The sequence below is a fragment of the Schistocerca serialis genome, chromosome 4 (assembly GCF_023864345.2).
Source record: "Schistocerca serialis cubense isolate TAMUIC-IGC-003099 chromosome 4, iqSchSeri2.2, whole genome shotgun sequence".
Taxonomy (NCBI): domain Eukaryota; kingdom Metazoa; phylum Arthropoda; class Insecta; order Orthoptera; family Acrididae; genus Schistocerca; species Schistocerca serialis.
This window is the reverse complement of record NC_064641.1, coordinates 550297430-550316733: the sequence shown is the minus strand read 5'-3', so window position 1 is coordinate 550316733 and position 19304 is coordinate 550297430. Positions and strand designations below refer to the sequence as shown.

Below are 19304 nucleotides of genomic sequence, written 5' to 3'. Positions count from 1 at the left end.
TATATACACTCCTGGAAACTGAAATAAGAACACCGTGAATTCATTGTCCCAGGAAGGGGAAACTTTATTGACACATTCCTGGGGTCAGATACATCACATGATCACACTGACAGAACCACAGGCACATAGACACAGGCAACAGAGCATGCACAATGTCGGCACTAGTACAGTGTATATCCACCTTTCGCAGCAATGCAGGCTGCTATTTTCCCATGGAGACGATCGTAGAGATGCTGGATGTAGTCCTGTGGAACGGCTTGCCATGCCATTTCCACCTGGCGCCTCAGTTGGACCAGCGTTCGTGCTGGACGTGCAGACCGCGTGAGACGACGCTTCATCCAGTCCCAAACATGCTCAATGGGGGACAGATCCGGAGATCTTGCTGGCCAGGGTAGTTGACTTACACCTTCTACAGCACGTTGGGTGGCACGGGATACATGCGGACGTGCATTGTCCTGTTGGAACAGCAAGTTCCCTTGCCGGTCTAGGAATGGTAGAACGATGGGTTCGATGACGGTTGGGATGTACCGTGCACTATTCAGTGTCCCCTCGACGATCACCAGTGGTGCACGGCCAGTGTAGGAGATCGCTCCCCACACCATGATGCCGGGTGTTGGCCCTGTGTGCCTCGGTCGTATGCAGTCCTGATTGTGGCGCTCACCAGCACGGCGCCAAACACGCATACGACCATCATTGGCACCAAGGCAGAAGCGACTTTCATCGCTCAAGACGACACGTCTCCATTCGTCCATCCATTCACGCCTGTCGCGACACCACTGGAGGCGGGCTGCACGATGTTGGGGCGTGAGCGGAAGACGGCCTAACGGTGTGCGGGACCGTAGCCCAGCTTCATGGAGACGGTTGCGAATGGTCCTCGCCGATACCCCAGGAGCAACAGTGTCCCTAATTTGCTGGGAAGTGGCGGTGCGGTCCTCTACGGCACTGCGTAGGATCCTACGGTCTTGGCGTGCATCCATGCGTCGCTGCGGTCCGGTCCCAGGTCGACGGGCACGTGCACCTTCCGCCGACCACTGGCGACAACATCGATGTACTGTGGAGACCTCACGCCCCACGTGTTGAGCAATTCGGCGGTACGTCCACCCGGCATCCCGCATGCCCACTATACACCCTCGCTCAAAGTCCGTCAACTGCACATACGGTTCACGTCCACGCTGTCGCGGCATGCTACCAGTGTTAAAGACTGCGATGGAGCTCCGTATGCCACGGCAAACTGTCTGACACTGACGGCGGCGGTGCACAAATGCTGCGCGGCTAGTGCCATTCGACGGCCAACACCGCGGTTCCTGGTGTGTCCGCTGTGCCGTGCGTGTGATTATTGCTTGTACAGCCCTCTTGCAGTGTCCGGAGCAAGTATGGTGGGTCTGACACACCGGTGTCAATGTGTTCTTTTTTCCATTTCCAGGAGTGTACATCTAAGTGACACGTCATCGTCGAAAAAAACATATTTATGTTCATATAGAACTATTGCCGAATTACAGAATATGAATACGTATCGAAAATACATAATATGGCTGATATTTTGTATCGATGTCTTCGATGTATATTCATGTCTTGTAAATTTGACAACAGGTCTGTATGACAATAAATACCCTCCAATACATTAAAATACGACACACAGTGAAGGAATTATTAAAACGGGACGGAGATCTGTAGATATGGGATGTAGTATATGTACAGACAAACAAATGATTACAATTTCAGAAAAAGAGTGTCTACTTTTGCAGACCACCTGCTTAAAGGAGGCCGTAGTTACAAGGTCCAACATAGTCTTACATAACACCCACAAATGGAGGAAGATGAACCGCCTTGAAATGAAGGATATTAATGAACAAATGTTCACTTTTTCCTTCTTAGTACTGAACGATGAGAAACAGTTCCTGTACTCGCCATTCTGATTACAGATACTGCTAATAGTCCCGTCCAGACTACTTAGTAAACTATCCCTCCTACTCGTAGGATCATTTTTTCCTTTATCTCAAATACTATAATTTCCCTTATCATGCTAAAAAAATTAGTTTGTATAATTACAGTATTACACTTCCTGTTTAGTCTCACTTGTAATGCGGAAAATCTTACAGAAAAATGGGGCTGCGAGAGGGAGGGATGGTTTACTGAGTGGTCTGGATGGGATTATTAGCAGTATCTGCAGTCAGAAGTGGTGGTCAGTAAGGGAACAGTGTCTGATCATTCAATACTAAGCTTGAGAAAGTGAACATCTGCTTTTTAATTTCCTTTATTTCATGGTACTTCATCTTCCTCCATTTGTGGATATTATGTAAGGCATCATGCGGAACCTTGTGACGGTTGCCTTCTTTAAGTAGTGGTCTGCAAAAGTAGAGTCTCCTTTTCTAATCATCCAACATGTATGGTGGATGGATTTTGCCCTGTCAGACTGACTTATATATAATGATCAGCCAGAGCATTGTGACCACCGACATACTAACGATGTAAACCCGCACAGGTGATAGTGGCGTCACCTGCTAGACACACGCACCGTGCATGTAACATCAGTGAGCGTACCGTCCGTGTGTTGAATGGGGAAGGTGCGCGATCAGTCTCAATTTCTTCGAGTGCATACTGTGATGGCAGGAAACTCGGCACGAGCATTTCGGAAACTGCACGACTTGTCGGATGTTTGAAGAGTGGTGTGGTGCGTGTCTTCAACATGTGGCAGAGCCAACGTGAAACCACGCCCAGACTTTGTGGCGTTGGATGGCCAGTGCTCTCGGACATCTTAGGCTGGGCAGACTGGTAAAACACGACAGTGAACTGTGGCAGAAATAACATCATACTTCAATGCTGGGCAGAGTACAAGTGCGTCTGAATACACAGTGCACCGAACACTCCTAACTATGGGCCTCAACAGCCGACGACCAAAGCACATTCCAATTTTACATCACGACATCGACAACTGCGACTGAAACGGGCACGTGAGCATTGGCACCAGACGGTGACGCAGTGGTAGAGCTTTGCATGGGTGATGGGTCCTGATGCCCTCTTCATCATGCCGATAGGAGGGTGCGAATCCATGATCTTCCAGCGGAACAGCTCTTTGACCCCAGTACTGCGGGTCGGAGACAAGCTGGCGGCAGTTACGTTATGCACCGGGGAACATTCACGACGGCATCCATGCGCCCAGCGGAACTCGTGAAGGGCACCATTACGGCAACATTCGTTCCAGACCACTCACATCCCTTCATGTCACAATGCCGGGAGTGTGATGGAGTTGTTCGAGGGATGCCGCGTCGAGTTCCAATTGATGTACTGGCCTCCCAACTAGCCAGGTCTGACCCCAATCGAACACATCTGAGACGTGATTGAACGCCGCGTCAGAGATCATCGCCCCACTCCCTAGAATTTACGGAAATTATGTGACCTTTTTGTGCAGATACGATGCCAACTCCCTCCAGCGACCTACCAAGGCCTCATTGACACGTCATCGCCGTTATCTGTGCCAAAAGTGGGCATGCCGGCTGTCAGGTAGGTGGTCCTAATGTTTCGGCTGATCTGTGTACAATTTCCCACAGTTTCATGTGAGTCTGTAACGAGAGGGAAAATATTCCTATCCGAGCACAGAAAAGGCGAATATGCACCTGTTTAAAATACTGTGATTGACGAGAGGGGTATCAGCTGCCTGATCCAACCTCTCTCAGACCTTTAAAAATTTTCGCCAAAATATTGGCATGCGATCATATCCGCGCTCTTTTTAACATACACCTCTCACTCCCACAAGTTCCCCTTACTGTTAATCGTTCAAATCCACTAAGCCATTGCTGTAAGTTTCTCATTTTTTCAGACCCTCATTGTCATTATATCTTTGTGCATTTCTGTTACTGTCTCCTGTCTTAAAGTCTTGGTCTCCCTCGTTCTGTTTAAATATTGCTTTTTGAATAATTAATAGAATATATCCCAATCGTTTAATTAAGGCTAAAGTACATTAAGAATTAATTTTCTCTGTGTAAATAAATCTGTAAAGTAAGGAGAAAAAGGTTACCATTTAATGTAAGGATTTTTTTAATTAATTAATTAATTTATTTATTTTTTGCTGTTGCAACAAATATTGTTCCAGAAAAATGTTAATGTATCGAAACTGTAAAGCAAGTTGAAGGCAGTTGCCGTAATTTGTTTTTGGATTATATAAAAGCAGGAGCTGTGAGCTCTCTCTCTCTCTCTCTCTCTCTCTCTCTCTCGCTTGTTTTCGATGGCTTTTGGGCAAATAATTACTCTAATTTAATTACAACAGCCGTGTTTGAATTAAGACTCTACTTTCCTTTTTCATTAATTGCACATCTTAAATTATTATGTTGCATTTTAAAACTTTTTCAGGCTGCAGCGAAGGAGAGTTGCCGACGAATTGTTTGGTGGCCACAGCCGAACGCTACTAGTGTTCAATCGGCTATTACTTTATCAAAATTTTATTTCAGCGTCCTTGAGATCTCTTTTACCGGTATTTTCTGTTTGCATCCTGGCAATGTAATTGCGCAAAGTGTGTAATTTTGAGATCGGTCACTGGCCTCTAAACAATACCATCGGTGAACGTTCCCGTCGGTCTGATGGGAATCTGATGCTGGTTGGCGGAATATATGATTTCATTATCCACAAGTAAAAATTTTCTGTACAGCATTTTACCATTTCAGAAGCTTTGCCACCAGCAGAAGCTATAAAATATAATATTACATTATGTTTTAAATACAGGTAATAGTATACTGTCTTACTACTACTACTCCTACTGTCTTATCTCATTGTCACCGTCTCCCACATGCTCTCTCTAACCGCTACTCCCTCATTCATTCATTCCAAATGCTTCCGCCTCTTCTGATTATCTCTCTCTTCCTTGTTGTCACTGTCATAGACTCTGTCTCTCACAATCACTGACTGTCATCCATCTCACCCACTTCCACTTTCTTCTTCTCTTTATTTCCCACTGGTACTGAATGTTTCACTCTTTTCCTAGCAATGTTCTGCCACTGTCGACTATGTTCCACTGCCACTGTGTCCTTATTTTTCTATCACACTGTCATTGTATCATTCACTCTTTCTATACCACAACAATTTTCTAATATTTTCCAGTATTATTATTTTTTCCGTCTTTTTCCAACTGCCACACCTTCTCTCTCAGCATAAAAAAGAGCAAATACGCTGGCATGCTAAAAGTTTGGCAAAATTTCTAAAGGTGCAGAGGAAAATGTAATGAGACAGCTGGTACCCCACTTTCAGTTAGAATATTTTAAACAAAAAGATGTTCGCCTTTTCTGTGCTCCGATAGGAGCATTTTCCACTTGTTCCCTTCTTTCGCTGGCACGGCTGGACATGTCAGTCATATTGAAACAATTTTACTAATTAGTACAATTTTGATAGTTATCTAACGTGAAATTGAATTAATGCAGAACTAATTTTACGTTTCAGATCGGATTTTACGGGCACAAAAATTTTTCATGTGCTTCAGTACTACAGCATGGGTTTCCCAGAACCCTACTGATGATAACGGAGATAATTTACAGCGTTTTTGTCTCATACTACATTTTGCCTGCTTATTTTACCTGTACAAGTAGAGTTCAAATGGCTCTGAGCACTATGGGACTTAACTTCTATGGTCATCAGTCCCCTAGAACTTAGAACTCCTTAAACCTAACTAACCTAAGGACATCACACAACACCCAGTCATCACGAGGCAGAGAAAATCCCTGACCCCGCCGGGAATCGAACCCGGGAACCCGGCTACCGCACGTACAAGTAGAGTAGCTCAGAATCGCTGTGTCTCGGAGATAGGTAAAGACATCAAGAAAATTTTCAAGGTTGTTCGAGACATTCAGCCATTTGCTGAGCATAGCCGTCGTGGAATGTGCGGCTCAGGTAGAGATTTTTGAAAACGGGAAGGGCTAAAGAATATACTGTTAAAACTTGAGCAATCTGTTGCTGTTAGTTATTTAGATACTCGCTGCTGACGGCGAAAAAATGATGAAAAAAGCTTTTTTTTTCTTTTCTCTGGAACCGCCCATGAACAAATGGCGCCTCCATGGGCTCCTTTAGACGCATCGTAGACCACATCTAATTCAAATAGAACCAACTGATTTTCTCCGTTTGCCTAAGCTGGAGGAAGTAAGTAATATTGAAACTTTTACCCTGTACAGTAGAAGAGTTACAGTAAGACGATCAATCTGTTGGATATAAAAATGGTCCAGAGCTCAGGCGCTTGACTGTTCTCTCCTATCACCAACAGAAGTAGAGGTTTTTTTTTTTTTTTTTTTTTTGGTCATCATTCTTCATTCTACTGACTAGTTTGATGCGGCCCGCCACGAATTCCTTTCCTGTTGTAAGAGGTCCGAGCAGATGTAATTTCGATGTATTGCTCATGCGCTGCCTGCGATATGCAAGGTATAAGAGAATCTCTGACCAGAGAGCAGTGTTGACTGCAGTACGAACTGTGTGGCTGTAGCAGTAAGTTGTTGCTAGTCTGCAGTCTGCTCTGGTCTGGTCTGGTGTATCGTGTTGGCTGGGCCGGTCGCGGTGCAGCGATGCCGGAGCCTGAGTATTATTGTATAACGTAAAAAGCAGCCTCGCGCATATGTAGTAATGTCATCTCAAGTCCCATGTAAATGTTTTTAAAAATCTCGTAATAATAATCCTTCTCATATAAAGTAATTTTTAACAACCATTCATTTCAATTTAAAGAATTTACTAATTTCTCCCATCCATGATCATCCCGATTGTTGCAAAAGAAAAATCAGTTGCTTCCTTTCATAAATGACAAATCTATCGGCCAGCATTGCACAGGGCTGTGCCAGAAAACATTATTTTAAGAGCAGATATATATGCGTTATCCGGCGACTTCATTGAGGTAACAATTTTTCTCTTTTTTTATTCATCTTTAATTATTGATCATTATTGATCTTTCAGGGCCATGACGCAGTACTGTTGACGTCCAAAATTTACCAGGTTAAATTCACAGTCAATTATTGAAAAATTATAAGTGAGTGACAATTTAATTGAGAGGTTAGTTACATTGTGTTATCACCAGGTTACTGAATTTATTATTTTCTGTTTTGAGGTTACACTAAACGTGAATAATATTAACGTTAATATTTTCTGTTGAGAGGTTGCGGTAAATTACTTTTGTGGGAAGGTTATACTTGGCGACAACCGGCCAGGATCGTATTTTCTTTGTGAATTTCTGAGAAGTAGTCATATATCTGCTGTTATTTACTTAAATGTAGTTTGCTTCTGGCGCAACGCATTTACCAATTTGTCACTCTTTCTTTCACAGATCATCGGCAATTTATTGCTCTTTGTTGTAATTGTGTTTGTTCCATTTTTGCTTCGTCTTTGTTTCATTTTGTGCTTAATTTTGATTTGTGAAAAATGACGCGAAAAACTGTTAACAGTACATCGCGATGTGCAATGAGTGAAATAGCCGACTCGAATAATTTGACCGATGATACTTGCGACACTCAGTGTAATAGTGATAATCCCCTAATTACAGATAATCAGTGTGTACCGACCACTAGTAATGATTTTGATACTAATGATGAACAAACAAATTCAATTATGTCCACAGTAAATGTAACAATTGATGACGCGGCACGTTCCGATACAATGAACGCTGCCCAGTTTGACACGCCTGATTTGCAAAATTTGCATAGTGAACAGATAAATTTTTCTCACGAAGATGAGCAATGTAGTCAAAATACGTCAGATTTATTTGATTCCGAGGTAGTGACCCACAGTGCACATCCGATTGGAAAACCTTTTCGAGAATCACAGAATGACCAAATGGTTACACAAAAACGGACAATTGCAGGTACGCCATCAAACAGCACAGAGTATAGAGTAGGTAATATTGGCATGGATAAAGTTATGGCATTATTGCTACAACTTAATGAAAATTTCAAACAACAAATTAATGAATCGAACAAACAAATTAATGAAAAACAAGACAACAATTTCAAACAACTTAGTGAACAGATTACAGCCGTTGCCGCGCAATGTCATGATACTAAAGAACAATTACGTGAGGAAATTAAGGCTTGTGCTAGGAACAGTAGTGAGGAAATTAGATCTGTGGCACAAGAATTAAGTAATACACATGCAGCCACAACTAAATTACTTAGAGACGAAATTAGTGCAGTCGCTAAACAATGTTTCGAAAACGCAACACAGTTACGCGACGAGTTTAAATTAATGTCAGCAGAACTTTCACGCACGCTGGATGCGACAGTAGACGCGAAATTTGACCAACAGAACAGCCAAACTGACGAACGTTTTAATCACCACCTACACAACAGTGAAACGCGTTACAGTAAATTTATACAGGAACAGAATAAAGTAAAGCAACATGTCATGGAAACAATTACTGCACAAAGACAGGAAGGTAAGCGTAAATTATTTACTAAAGCAAAAACATACGTGGACGACAATATTGCTACAGTATCAGACGAAATCAAACAGTCGAACACCGAATTGCATGATGAAATCTCCGATCTTAAAACAAAAACAGACACACACACATTAGACTTTCAGACAATGACAAACAGACTTGAAAAGTTGGAACTAATATAGGATCCCGATGCCATCAAAGTAGACGTTAAAAAATTGAACAAAACCACACGTAAAATAAAAAAACAAATTAATGCTTATGACACTAAAAACGATAATCAGGTAAAAGCACTGACTGAAAAATATGATGAATTGGCCAGTCGTACTGATGTTATCGAAAATAACAATGACACCAAATCAGACGATAGTTCACCACTTTCGCTTAATCAAACATCCGAATTCCAAAATTTACAGCAGACGATCAGTGACATAGGTTCGTCCATTAATACATTACGCAGAAAATTGTCAACTTTACAGCAAGAAGTGACAGAGATGAAAAATGTTTCAGCCTCTAACACGGCACAGCATACGCCACATTCCGAACATTTCTCACACTCATATAGCCTGTATAATTTAGGTAATTTACAGACAGTACGTGACTTAGATTCCTAACAGTCACAGACAAACAGATTAGCATACAATCCTGAACCTGTTCAGACATTCAGAGACGAAAATTTTGATTACAAGCACTTTCTATCCGTGAGAAAATTTAAAGTATTTAAAAATTACAGAACACAAATACATCCTTTGGACTGGACACGACAATTTGTTTTTGTATTTTCATCAGCTTGGCCTGTAATGCAGAAACTAGAATTGGACTGGATACAACAATTATCTTTCGAATTTTTACCAGCATTGCCTGTAACGCAGAAACTAAAATTTATTTGCAGCGCGTAAGTGACCTCAGGGGATTCATTACTCTTCGATGAATATGTGCCGTAGCGTGCACAGGGCCCCGAGCCGTAGTAGTGCTATTTCATCTTTAGTTTTCTGCACTGCTGCCTTCTCTTCTACTATCCTTTATATCTATCAAAACAGCTCTTCAACTATCGGTCTATCTAGGATTAAGAATGAGTAAAGAAATCTGATATGACGAGTTTTACCGAAAGTGACAGTTTTCATTAGACGCTCCAGGAATGACAACCACCAGAACTTTAATGAAAGACAAAATTTTATTTATCAGTATCGTCAAAATTATCAGCAACAGGAACCACATTTTGGTAACAATAGAGGTTTTTCCCAACAACAGCAACAAAACCAGCCAGTTAGCATACCTAACCAACAATGTAATGTGCAAGGTCAACCAAGCTTTAATGTTTCGCCGCCTACACGTATAGCGTCGGCTCCACCAAATAGTAACGCACAGCAACAAGGAAATCAGTATGTACAGGAAACACACCATTTCAACTCATATCGCAATACACCGTATAGAAATGATTATCATGACAGACGTAAAAGTAATGAGCACAATTTTCAGCGTACATTTAATAACAGTCGGTCTTACCAGCAACAGAATCATCCGCAACAACAGATTATCATGAATGAACCAGACAGTCGGCATCATCCCGAACGTAATACGTCAGGACGACATAACAGAACAGTACAAATAGTCGAGATGCCACAGCATCCTCCCGCAAATAATATCACGTCAGAAAGAATTTGACTAGATACAGTACAGGTTGCATCTTCCAGCAACGCAAGCAATACTTTTGACACAGTGAATCTTGTTCACGAAAATGTTATTAGTTTTGACGACATCCGATACACACTTTTGCATTAAAGACTGAATCACAACGTATGTAGACGACATTCTTATTGCAGAAGCTAACTGGTCTGTACACAATCTGATTCTTGAACAACTGTTACAAACTTTTCGTGCACAAGGACTCGCAGTTAATCTTAGCAAAAGCACACTTTGGCAAAACTTCCATAAAATTTCTTGGACATATAATTTCAGCAGAAGGCATTGCGCCTGACACGGAAAAGCTTCAAACTTTACGTGACATTACTGTACCTACGACGAAGAAGCAATTACGCAGCTTTCTGGGATTAATTAACTTTTTCCGTAAATTTATTCATTACTCTGCTTTAGATACCCCTAGACGGGTAAAAACACTATTTGGTCATGGAATAGCCAAACACAGTCTGAATTTGTCAATCTGAAACAAGCTTTGTTGAATGCACCACTTTTATCACATCCAGATCTTACTAGAAATTTTTCCATTGCCATCGACAGTTCTAACACAGCTTTAGGGGTACACATTTTTCAGGAAATTGAAGAAGACGGTAACACAGTAATTAAAAATATCGCCTTTGCGAGTCGCATTCTGTCACCTGCTGGGCGCAATTGTTCTGTCGCAGAACTTGAAACATTGTGTGTTGTATGGGCGTTTGCGAGATTTGGGCATTTTCTTTATGGAAGACATACGACCGTTTGCACGGATCATAGAGCTATACAGTTTTTGCTTTCCGTAAAATTTACACACGATAGGTTAAGCAGATGGAAGCTTTGTTTGCAGGAGTTTGGTTTTACAATTGTTCACATTCCTGGTGTGCAGGGTGTTGTGGCGGGCGCAGTGTCCCGTTCTCTCAGCAACGGTCGGCGGGACGTCGCAGCCAACTTCTGCCAAGCAAATTTCAGCGTCATGTATATTCAACAAGTTGCATTTGAAAATTTTATTTCGGCATCATTACGAGACATAGCACAAGAGCAGAGCAAAGACAACGTGTGGAAAGAAATTAAACACCTTTGGCTAGATAGGAATAATATTACCATCAGAAACCATTACACTGTACGCAATAATATTCTGTTTCGACGCTCTCACCCTGACAGCAACAACTGGTTATTATGTATTCCTGACGAGCTTGTTAACAAATTAATTTGGTATACTCATTTAAGTTACGCAAATTACGGAGCCAGAAAATGTTTTCTTATACTGAGACAGAACTGTTATTTTGCCAACATGGAGAAACGTATTCGACGAGTTTTAGCGTCATGTAAAATCTGCCAGAAAGCTAAGTCAGACACGACTTCACATATTCCTCGTTACATCCCATTGTACCTGTTAAATTGAGACACATGGCCGCTGTAGACATTTTTGGTCCGATTTCCAGAACTAATAGAGGTTTTTGCTACATCTTTGTCGCTGTTGAACTCACTTCAAAATTTGTAACCTTCACTCCGTTACGCAAAGCTACTGCTAAATCGATCTCGAAAGCATTTGTAAAACATTTTCTATTTCATGTAGGGCATGTATTGAAAGTAATTTCCGACAATGGACCACAGTTTCGATCTGCTATATGGACACGTATGTTACAAGCAAGAAACATTTCTCCGATCTATATATCCAGGTACCACGCTTCTTCGAACCCTTGTGAACATCTAATGAAAGAAATTGGTGAACTATGTAGAATATACTGCCATAAAAAACATATTGATTGGGACACACACATACTCTCATTCCAGGATGTAATTAACCTCATACCAAATGAATCTACTATGCTATCTCCGACTGTTATACTGAAAAATGTTGAACCACCTAACAAAATTAAAGAATTAGTATCTTTCCTACCTCTCGTCGACTACAACACCTTGAAATAATTGACATTGCACTCAACAACATCAAACGTGCCACATAGCGCCGAAGAAGACAGCAAAAACAGGTTTGTACACGCCGTGACTTTCACATTGGACAGAAGATATTAGTACGCACACTTTATTTATCCAACAGAGGAAAGAGTAGATGTAGTAAATTTGAGCTTCTATACGCAGGTCCATACCGAATTCGCAGCATTCCTCACCCCAATGTAGTACACGTCGAAACTTTGAGAACCAGAAAAAGCAAGGGCAATCACCATGTCTCCAATATTAAACCCTTTAATGAATGAACATACTTTATGATTTATCACACTGTAATGCCATTTCCTGATTTTTATATGACCACTTAAGCAATTATATTTATGTGACTACTTACTGATAATGATCGTATTTTTTCCTGGCAAGTGCCCGGCAAGGTAAGGTTAGCAGGTCGCTTTTCTTGTCGTTACACATCAGACCGTGCCCTTTTTTCCAGATAAACTTACATATTTTATGACCAATTATGCAATTCTATCTATGTGATTACTTACTGATGATTATCATACTTTTTCTTGGAAAGTGCCCGGCAAGGTAAGGTTAGCAGGTCGCTTTTCTTGTCGTTATATATCAGACTGTGCACATTTTCCATTTTTTGTGTATGTATGATTGTTTTCCTATCGAAAGTAGAATTTTTGTCTGTATGCACTATGAAATCTTTAAGATATAACAAACACCAGTTGACTTTGACATTTTTCCTTATGATATCTCAATATCTTGACTACTCTACAGTTTTTGCCACTACATTATGATACTGTGTGTGTACATTTTTTGCACTTGAAAACTGTCTATGTTTTAGACATAATACGTTTTCTGTCATGCTATGCTGTATGCTTAATTATATCACTAGAAACAAGTTTTTATTTAATGAGTATATGATTTAAATGCAAGATATTAATCCTTATTCATCATTTTCAGAAAGCAATAACGTGTAAAAGAAATAACTTAAACAAAGCGAAGTGGATTACTATGAAATGGGAATTTCACCTTCGGAATGAACGAAAGAAAATGCAATACCATGTCATGAAGAGTAAATGGATCAGAATTAACAAGCATTAACAAGAATATACTATACACATCGTATGATAGCAGTCTTAACTAATTATTTTTCTTTCAGAATACGAGGCGATAGATGCAGGCTGTCAGACAGAACTACACATCTTAGTTTTAGTGATGAAATATGCTAGAAATAAGAAACTCTATACTATGAATAGTTGTATGAAGTAAATGGTAATATGAATAATGAAGTGTCTTTTTTGCAGATGATAATAAATGATGATGAATAATTATATGAAGAATATGCTAATATGAATAATGAAGTTTTTCTTTGCAGGTGATGATAGTAATGAAGTTATAGTAATATGAGTAATGAAGTTTTTCTTTGCAGATGAGGATAATGATGAAGTTTGTATATTTACTGTTAGTTAAGAAATGCTATGTAGCTATTTAAGTATTTGTTGCAGTTCGTATTGACAGTATGTCTTATGTCGCATGGTATAATGACTGAATGTTTTGGAAAGGACAGCTAGAGTACATACATATTGAGTACACGTTTCATTTCCTGTTAATTCGAAGTTCACTACTTTTCAGCATAATATGCGTTTCTTCTTTCAGCTCAATAATCCATTTTGTATTTTTTCTAGGAGAAGCTATTCATGAAATTAATGTGCTATAAGCAGTTAGTCATTAAACCTGTTCTAGTACTTGCATTTTTTTACTCATTTGTGTGTGTCATTCATGAATGTGATCACATATACTCTACTTGTTTCATAACCTTGCTACAGCTGACTCATGACGAATGACGTTACTAATCCTTATATCCAGTAATAAGTCAAAAGCAAATATTTTTATGCCCCAGCAATTAATTATCGATCCCAATGCAATGCATTGTTAGCACAAAAATAGTAATGAAGTTATAGTAATATGAGTAATGAAGTTTTTCTTTGCAGATGAGGATAATGATGAAGTTTGTATATTTACTGTTAGTTAAGAAATGCTACGTAGCTATTTAAGTATTTGTTGCAGTTCGTATTGACAGTATGTCTTATGTCGCATGGTATAATGACTGAATGTTTTGGAAAGGACAGCTAGAGTACATACATATTGAGTACACGTTTCATTTCCTGTTAATTCGAAGTTCACTACTTTTCAGCATAATATGCGTTTCTTCTTTCAGCTCAATAATCCATTTTGTATTTTTTCTAGGAGAAGCTATTCATGAAATTAATGTGCTATAAGCAGTTAGTCATTAAACCTGTTCTAGTACTTGCATTTTTTTACCCATTTGTGTGTGTCATTCATGAATGTGATCACATATACTCTACTTGTTTCATAACCTTGCTACAGCTGACTCATGACGAATGACATTACTAATCCTTATATCCAGTAATAAGTCAAAAGCAAATATTTTTATGCCCCAGCAATTAATTATCGATCCCAATGCAATGCATTGTTAGCACAAAAAAAATTACCAGCCCAGCTTGTACCAGTATACAACCAAATAATGCTACTAGTTTAAGATGTATTTCTAGTTCCCAATGTAATGCAAATTTCTCAGATGTATTGAATCCATTATATCTATGTATTATTGGACCACAGACCTTGAGTAATAGTTACAGTGTGTTACATTTTAAATATGTCCTATGTCACTTGAATGATGAGTTCTGAGTAATACTGATTGGTGTTTTCTAACCACAGACCTTGAGTAATAGTTACAGTGTGTTACATTTTAAATATGTCCTATGTCACTTGAATGATGAATTCTGAGTAATACTGAATGATGTTTTGTAATAATGCATAAATGCTACGCCAATAATTTCTGTAAATAATATTTTTGTTATACTCTATAAATGCTCTGCCAATAATTAACTCCCATTTTGAATGATGACTTCTGAATAATACTGAATAATGTTTTATAAAACTATATGAATACTTTGTAACTGGCCAATGAATGCCACTGTTTCTTATATTTTAAATTTGTCTTATGTCACTTACATGATATGTATGAATACCAGTAGCTTGATGCTACACTCATTAACTCTTGTTTTGAATGATGACTTCTGAACAATGCATAAAATGGTTTGTAACTGGCCAACGAGTGCCTATGATTACTATAATTATATGAATTATGTAAATGCTATGCCACTAATTAACTCTTGCTTTCAATGATCACTTCTGAATAATGCATAAAAATGGTTTGTAACTGGCCAACAAATGCCAATGACTACTATAATTAGATGAATTATGTAAGTGCTATGCCATTAATTAACTCTTGTTTTGAATGATCACTTCTGAATAATGCATAAAAAATGGTTTGTAACTGGCCAATGAGTGCCTATATTTACTGTCATCAGATGACTTATGAATAATGTTCTGTAATACTCCATACATAGTACAGAAATATTTAGTAACTAGGCAATGAGTGCCAACAATTACTCAAATCAGGTGATAGACTAGTGTAATCCTCAATGATGACTAGCATAAGACTTAATGTCCTTCACCTTCTGACCTAATTACCAGAAATTACTGCAATGTCCGTTTGTCCTGTCCATCCTCATGATCATGGAGCACTATATTTGGTTTTTCCACTAATTCTACGTTGGTGAAAGAATATGGATTCTACAAGAATGTGGTGTTGACACATCATGCTGTCCACCACCTTGAATGATGCAGATGTTACTATGGTCCCACTGTTTGGTGTACCTAATGTACTACGAAAATGATAACATTGAATATTAATACAACATTTCAGTGTCTTGGCTACACTGATTAATACTTCAGGGAAGAGAACTTCAGATTATCTCACTTGGTGTTGTGCTTCTGTAGAAAGATATGGACTTTCAGTGCAGCTACGTGTAACCTACTGTGCTACAACCATGATGCAATACTTCCCTTTCCTTTCCTAGTTATTGTAAAATGGTAAAAAATATATACAGTTAATATGTTTTGTACTCATTGCGTACAAATTGTGTCATTTCTTGATATGTTCTGTACTCAGTGCATGTGCACTTTATTTCATTTCATGTTCTGCACTTATATATGTGTATATATATATATATATATATACTCTGTGACTGTAGACTTAGTTAATAAAGTAGACTATAGAAAAATTTGTTGCTCATGGCAAGTCCAATTGACTCACCATCGCTGCCAAATTTTTGACCCCCCAGTGGAGGGTAATGTAAGAGGTCCGGCAGATGTAATTTCGATGTATTGCTCATGCGCTGCCTGCGATATGCAAGGTATAAGAGAATCTCTGACCAGAGAGCAGTGCTGACTGCAGTACGAACTGTGTAGCTGTAGCAGTAAGTTGTTACTAGTCTGCAGTCTGCTCTGGTCTGGTCTGGTGTATCGTGTTGGCTGGGCCGGTCGCAGTGCAGCGATGCCGGAGCCTGAGTATTATTGTATAAAGTAAAAAGCAGCCTCACGCATATGTAGTAATGTCATCTCAAGTCCCATGTAAATGTTTTTAAAGATCTCGTAATAATAATCCTTCTCATATAAAGTAATTTTTAACAACCATTCATTTCAATTTAAAGAATTTACTAATTTCTCACAACCATGATCATCCCGATTGTTGCAAAAGAAAAATCAGTTGCTTCCTTTCATAAATGACAAATCTATCGGCCAGCATTGCACAGGGCTGCGCCAGAAAACATTATTTTAAGAGCAGATATATATGCATTATCCGGCGACTTCATTGAGGTAACAATTTTTCTCTTTTTTTATTCATCTTTAATTATTGATCATTATTGATCTTTCAGGGCCATGACGCAGCACTGCTGACGTCCAAAATTTACCAGGTTAAATTCACAGTCAATTATTGAAAAATTATAAGTGAGTGACAATTTAATTGAGAGGTTAGTTACATTGTGATATCACCAGGTCACTGAATTTATTTACTTTTTTTTTGTTGGGACGTTACACTGAATGTGAGCGACATAATTTTAATTTTTATTGTTGACAGGTTTCGGAATTTTTCTGTTTTTGAGCTTAGATTAAATGTGAAACATTTTGTGGGGAGGTTACACTAAATTAGAATATTATTCATATTATTTATTATTATATTTTGTGGGAAGGTTACACTGTGCTAACCTCTTCATCCCAGAGTAGCACTTGCAACCTACGTCCTCAATTATTTGCTTGACGTATTCCAATCTCTGTCTTCCCCTACAGTTTTTGCCCTCTACAGCTCCCTCTAGTACCATGGAAGTCATTCCCTCATGTCTTAGCAGATGTCCTACCATCCTGTCCCTTCTCCTTATCAGTGTTTTCCACATATTCCTTTCCTCTCCGATTCTGTGTAGAACCTACTCATTCCTTACCTTATCAGTCCACCTAATTTTCAACATTCGTCTATAGCACCACATCTCAAATGCTTCGATTCTCTTCTGTTCCGGTTTTCCCACAGTCCATGTTTCACTACCATACAATACTGTACTCCAGACGTACATCCTCAGAAATTACTTCCTCAAATTAAGGCGAGTATTTGATATTAGTAGACTTCTCTTGGCCAGAAATGCCTTTTTTGCCATAGCGAGTCTGCTTTTGATGTCCTCCTTGCTCCGTCCGTCATTGGTTTTTTACTGCCTAGGTAGCAGAATTCCTTAACTTCATTGACTTCGTGACCATCAATCCTGATTTAAGTTTCTCGCTGTTCTCATTTCTACTACTTCTCATTACCTTCGTCTTTCTCCGATTTACTCTCAAACCATATTGTGTACTCATTAGATTGTTTATTCCGTTCAGCAGATCATTTAATTCTTCTTCACTTTCACTAAGGATAGCAATGTCATCAGCGAATCGTATCATTGATATCTTTTCACCTTGTATTTTAATTCCACTCCTGAACCTTTCTTTTATTTCCATCATTGCTTCCTCGATGTACAGATTGAAGAGTAGGAGTGAAAGGCTACAGCCTTGTCTTACACCCTTCTTAATACGAGCACTTAGTTCTTGATCGTCCACTCTTATTATTCCCTCTTGGTTGTTGTACATATTGTATATGACCCGTCTCTCCCTATAGCTTACCCCTTCTTTTTTCAGAATCTCGAACAATTTGCACCATTTTATATTGTCGAACGCTTTTTCCAGGTCGACAAATCCTATGAAAGTGTCTTGATTTTTCTTTAGCCTTGCTTCCATTATTAGCCATAACGTCAGAATTGCCTCTCTCGTCCCTTTACTTTTCCTAAAGCCAAACTGATCGTCACCTAGCGCATTCTCAATTTTCATTCTCAATTTTCTTTTCCATTCTTCTGTATATTATTCTTGTAAGCAGCCTTCGATGCATGAGCTGTTAAGCTGATTGTGCGATAATTCTCGCACTTGTCACCTCGTGCCGTCTTCGGAATTGTGTGGATGATGCTTTTCCGAAAGTCAGATGATATACCGCCAGACTCATATATTCTACACACCAACGTGAATAGTCGTTTTGTTGCCACTTCCCCCAGTGATTTTAGAAATTCTGATGGAATGTTATCCATCCCTTCTGCCTTATTTGACTGTAAGTCCTCCTAAGCTCTTTTAAATTCCGATTCTAATACTGGATCCCCTATCTCTTCTAAATCGACTCCTGTTTCTTCTTCTATCACATCAGACAAATCTTCACACTCAAAGAGGCTTTCAATGTATTCTTTCCACCTATCTGCTCTCTCCTCTGCATTTAACAGTGGAATTCCCGTTGCACTCTTAATGTTACCACCGTTGCTTTTAATGTCACCAAAGGTTGTTTTGAGTTTCCTGTATGCTGAGTCTGTCCTTCCGACAATCATATCTTTTTCGATGTCTTCACATTTTTCCTGCAGCCATTTCGTCTTAGCTTCCCTGCACTTCCTATTTATTTCATTCCTCAGCGACTTGTATTTCTGTATTCCTGATTTTCCCGGGACATGTTTGTACTTCCTCCTTCCATCAATCAACTGAAGTATTTCTTCTGTTACCCATGGTTTCTTCGCAGCTACCTTCTTTGTACCTATGTTTTCCTTCCCAACTTCTGTGATGGCCCTTTTTAGAGATGTCCATTCCTCTTCAACTGTACTGCCTACTGCGCTATTCCTTATTGCTGTATCTATAGCGTTAGAGAACTTCAAACGTATCTAGTCATTTCTTAGTACTTCCGTATCCCACTTCTTTGCGTATTGATTCTTCCTGAGTAATGTCTTGAACTTCAGCCTACTCTTCATCACTACTATATTGTGATCTGAGTCTATATCTGCTCCTAGGTACGCCTTACAATCCAGTAACTGATTTCGGAATCTCTGTCTGACCATGATGT

At 39.4% G+C, this 19304-nt stretch overlaps 1 protein-coding gene across 1 annotated transcript in view; it reads right to left on the bottom strand.

Annotated features, from left to right (window-relative positions):
* The window catches only part of LOC126474603 (cytochrome P450 4C1-like), an 83408-nt gene that overhangs the window by 41935 nt on the left and 22169 nt on the right, over positions 1-19304 (bottom strand). The gene's annotated exons all lie outside the window — the stretch shown is intronic.